General features: G+C 45.2%; 1 protein-coding gene across 1 annotated transcript in view; it reads left to right on the top strand.

Moving 5' to 3' along the window:
* Nucleotides 1-5,000, top strand: part of pip5k1bb (phosphatidylinositol-4-phosphate 5-kinase, type I, beta b) — a gene marked incomplete at both ends in the record, with an annotated part of 22,009 nt that overhangs the window by 7,314 nt on the left and 9,695 nt on the right. The window lies entirely within an intron of this gene.

Below are 5,000 nucleotides of genomic sequence, written 5' to 3'. Positions count from 1 at the left end.
ACTACACCTTCAAGGTTTCCTCTATTGGGCCTGACAAAGTCATTGGAATACCTATAACTGAAGAGGGAGGAGTTGGGCTGTCCTAAATAAGGAGAAATATGAACCGGGGCCCAAATTTGCTCTGTGAGTGTCTGAGGTCAGGACGATGGACTTTCTGCTGTCGATACTTCTTGCTTGGCTAGCCTCTGTACTGGGCAGCCTATACCTCCTAGGGGCATTGCGCCAGTGGCATCGGGGTGAGCCCCCCATGGATAAGGATCCCATCCTCTGACTGGGTCACATCCTGGAGTTCCGCAGGGACATGGCAAAGTTTCTGGAGAGGATAAAGGACAAGCATGGCAATATTTTCACTGTGCAGCTATCCTCATGGACTTCGCATCAAGCTGGATTTCCCCAAGTTTGCCCAGAAGCTGGTTCTTAAAAGTGTCGGTTACCATTACATTGAAAAGTTTGAAAAGAAATTAGACAATGTACCATCAAAGTAGTATAGTATATAGTATGTGCCTACTGCCTAACCTAAATCATCCTAAGTACTGTATCTCACTTGGCACATTTCTCTCTGATGAATCAAAATGACCTTTGTCACTAACACATTCATACAGCTGCCCTCCTTTAATGTATGCATTTCTTTTTACATCAGAATCTATCTGATCCATTAAGTGTTTTGCATTTTCTCAAACAGGATCCTACATCAGAAGTAGGGTAGGGCAAAGAGATCTATAAGGAAGAGTGGTGCCAATGAAGGGGAACATTTTCTATTGGTCAACACCAAATAGCTCCTTTACATTACATTATAGGTCCTTTACCTTTACATTACATACCAACAGAGCATGTTGCCAGGCAACTGGCACGCACGCACGCACGCACGCACGCACGCACGCACGCACGCACACACACACAGACACACACAGTCTGGAAGTGGTATACGATTTGCTGTGGTGTGTGTTTGTTGAGTTGGACAGAGTGTTTTGAGAAAGGCAGTGTCTGTGCATTTGGCAGGGAGATTCTGTGTTTCCACTGTCTCCAGTCTGAGCTCTGTGCTCTGTTTCAGCCCATGACAGCTCTCCAAACACTGAATATTATTAAGACATGTTCCCAGCAGAGAGAGAGAGAGAGAGAGAGAGAGAGAGAGAGAGAGAGAGAGAGAGAGAGAGAAATAGAAAAGGCGAGAGAGCACTGTCTAAAGATAGGTCCTCAATCTGAGGTCTGACTGCATTCCTGACTATTTCAGTAGAAGTAGCTACAAGATTGTCCTGGCTAATCAAGTGGGACAGCTATTGTTCAGTGCACCACAGCTCGTCTCTCTCAGTATTGTTTAGAGTTTCTTTGCCGCAAAAATGTAGTCTAGCAAGAGCATACAATACAAGTAAACCTGTATGAATAGAGGAGTGCAATACAATGGGTATTTGTTTTGTGAAGAATTCTGTCCATCTTTTGTTTTTGTTGACAGTACAATACACATTCCTCATATGTGTCTCATCCCCGCCTACACCATGTTTGGAAAATGTAATTGGTGGCAACTGGAAAAACATTGCCATGTAGTCTGAATGCCTCAGGATAACCTGGTCTCCTATCATGCCCATCTTGTTTATGGCTGACAGTAGGACAGCCAGGAAGTGAACAGCATTCTGGGCTCTTAGCGGATGATGGGAAAGGTCCAGTGAAGTTACTGGTCTAAGGTCTGTTTTGCCATCTCTGTCCTAATGGTTACAATAGGATAACTGCACCTAGATCTGTGCGTGAAGGCAATGTTACACTAAGCCTGTTAGTGTCACAATCAAGTTCCTACTGCCTGGCAGAGCAGTAGTGTGAGTGTCCCCCTCTACTATTTCAGAATCAGATCAGAATCAGAATCGCTTACAGTACACAAGTAAAACTCTTTGGCTTTGGTTCCTCAACACATTGATATTGCAGCATTCAGAAACAAAAAACTTCAACCAACGGACTTGTGATCGGAAGGTTGTGAGTTCAAATCCCGCCTGAAACACCACCACCACTAGTGTGCCCTTGAGCAAGGCACTTAGCCCTCAGTTACTCCAGGGGGAATGTCCCTGTAATTCGTAATTGTAAATCGCTTTGGATTAAAAGCGTCTGCTAAATGGCAAAATTATTAATTAATTATTGTACAGTGGTTTCAATAGTGCAAAAAAAGCAGTGCAAATACAATGATATGAAATGCAATATAATACAATACAGTATTGTAGTAAATTAGTACAATGGTATACAAGTAATTCAGTAGTGTGCAGTAGTTATAATACTGTAACATGTTCAGTTGTAGTGTGTGTGGAGCTGGTTAGGGGTGGCAGACTTTTGTGTTCTTCCAGTGTATTTCATGAGCCTTGTTTGGGGGAAATAGCTGTTTGACAGCCTCTGGGTTGTAGCCCTGAGTGAGTCTTCCGTACCGCTTCCCCGACAGCAATAGCTCAAACAGTTTCTGATTGGGGTGGCTGGGATTCCTAATAATCCTGAGGGCCTTTCTGACACACCGGTCCAGGCAGTGATGCATCCCGTCAGGGAAGAAGGCCCCTAGGATCTTAGGCCCTAAGTCAAACCTTTTTCAGCCGCCTGAGATGGAGGAGGCAACGTTGTGTATATGCCATAATTGTACTGTATGTCTAACCGCTACCCCCCCCCCCCCCCCCATTACTGTTAGACAGGTTTACAGGTTTAATTAAATAGCATTGATTATCAGTGTTACCAAACTACAAGTCTGGCTTTAGGAATGGAATTAGCCCTAATGAGCAGCGTGCTGTGTTGTGCTGTGGGCACTGTATTTTTAGGTCCCCCTCATTACTGTGTGTGTACGTGTGTTTTCTGATGACTCCTCTTTGGGAGAGGGCCTGGAGTCGCGCCTCGATGGCACTGGCAGCTAGCCCGTTTAATGAGTCCACCTCTCTTTTCTTTTCTTTGCTTTTTGTCTTCTTTTCTTTTTCTCTTATTGTCTCCTTCTCTGCTCGTGTCTTCTCGACCTTGCCTCACTCACCCATCTGCTACTTCTAGTGTTTGGTAGAGGAACTCTGAGACTGTGGGAACCCTGTCTTCAGATCAGCTGCTCCTTCTGGCTCCAAAAACAACACTAGGTGTGTGTGTGTGTGTGTGTGTGTGTGTGTGTGTGTGTGCGTGTGTGTGTGTGTGTGTGTGTGTGTGTGTGTGTGTGTGTGTGTGTGTGTGTGCGTGTGTGTGTGTGTGTGTGTGTGAATACTATACTTGTAAGTGACTCTTTTTGTTATTGTCATAGTTTCCTGCCTTCACCTCCTGAGCGGGAAGGCAAAGTGCCCTCTAAGCAGAATCTCTGTCCGTTTTCATGAGTAAGCAGCACTGAGGACTGCTGCTGCACTGAAAAACAGGAGAGGGGGACACATGATGGGGGAGGCAAGGGCGGGTTAGGGAGAAGGTAAAGGGTATTGGAGGCGGCAAGAGGGGTGTGTGTGTGTGTGTGTGTGTGGGGGGGGGGGGGGGGGGGACGACGACGACGACAAGGGGGAGACTTGGAGGTTAGGGGTTGCCAGGGGTGGTTGTCTCTGGATCTCTGCTATATGGGTCACTGAGGGAAATGTAGGATACTACTGTCTCTTACTTTATCTTCCTCTCCTCTCCCAGCTCGCTCTCTCCTCATCTCACAGCTGCTCCCCCAATGTCCTCCATATGGCAAATGAACTGAGGACATTAATAATCCATGCAGAAGATCGCTAGAGAGAGAGAGAGAGAGAGAGAGAGAGAGAGAGAGAGAGAGAGAGAGAGAGAGAGAGAGAGAGAGAGAGAAATAAGGATAGTGCTCAGTGGAGGCTGTGTGTGTGTTCAAAGTCACTGGCAGAGAGAACATTGTCCTGTCATTGTAACTATGTGTCTGGGGACTGTAGTTGAGATGATGACAATAGACGCAGTATGTATTATTGTGAAAAATGCACATGTTTGGTAATAGGTTACCATGGGCACTGAGGTTTGTTTTGGACTTAGGCAGACATAGATGGAGAGACAAGCTAGATTTATTAAATTCTGACTGGGAATGCCCTTGTTGGATTAGAGGCACACACACACACAATCATAGTGGGTGGAAAATAGCATATTGCATAAGTGGGAGAACACAGGGCGGGTCATGTTGTCAAACAAAAACAACCTTTTATGCGTGTCCCCTCCTGGGACATGTGATTGTGTGATTCCATTTGAACATGACAGGGACAACAATGCCTTCTCTCACTAAGCCAGTCAGCTAGATAGAGCCCCATGCCAGACATTCTCTCTGCTAGCGCTGAAGCTATTCCCTGTGCTTACTCATTTTCTCGTCACAAAGTATATCACAATATATTATTATAATAAGACCTTTCTGAATATTGTCTTTACTATTGTCTTTACAGTATTCCTCATGTCTGTCAGTTTGTACAGCTGCATACATGTGCATAACATCAAAGGTTAGGTTATAACTCATTTTCAACTGAAATGGTTCTACCAGGCATTTCATACAGTATAATCCAAGGTTAAACGCTGATTCAGATGAAAGCCAGTGCTTACTGAGCCAGTACCACATGCTAACTGTAATGTAAAGAGGCTCACTACTTGCTTCTCCAGCCAGAGTGGCGCTTCAAAGGCTCCCAGTGTATTAGTGTCACTATAAGTGGGTCATGCTGTACTGGTGGAGGTTTCAAAGGAGCATACGGCTGAATTGTAGTTCCAGAGGCTGAGAGTTGAGAAGGAGACACGGCTCGGACGTGCTAAGAGGCATCAAAGATATTTGTGACACAGTCTGGTGAAAAGGTCCACGTCAGCAATTGTCAAGTCGCACAAAATGACCACAAAGCGTCTTTTAAAAAAATGTAAAAATGTGTTTTCCATTTTTTATATATATAACATGAGACAGGTGCAGATCTAAGTTGTGGGAATCCACATTGCTGTCTGAGAGGGGCAACACTGTGTGTGTGTGTGTGTGTGTGTGTGTGTGTGTGTGTGTGTGTGTGTGTGTGTGCGTGTGTGCGTGTGTGCGTGTGTGTGTGTGTGTGTGTGTG

This window comes from Nansenia antarctica (genome assembly GCF_963989245.1).
Source record: "Nansenia antarctica genome assembly, chromosome: 5".
Taxonomy (NCBI): domain Eukaryota; kingdom Metazoa; phylum Chordata; class Actinopteri; order Argentiniformes; family Microstomatidae; genus Nansenia; species Nansenia antarctica.
This window is presented reverse-complemented; position numbering and strand designations above follow the sequence as displayed.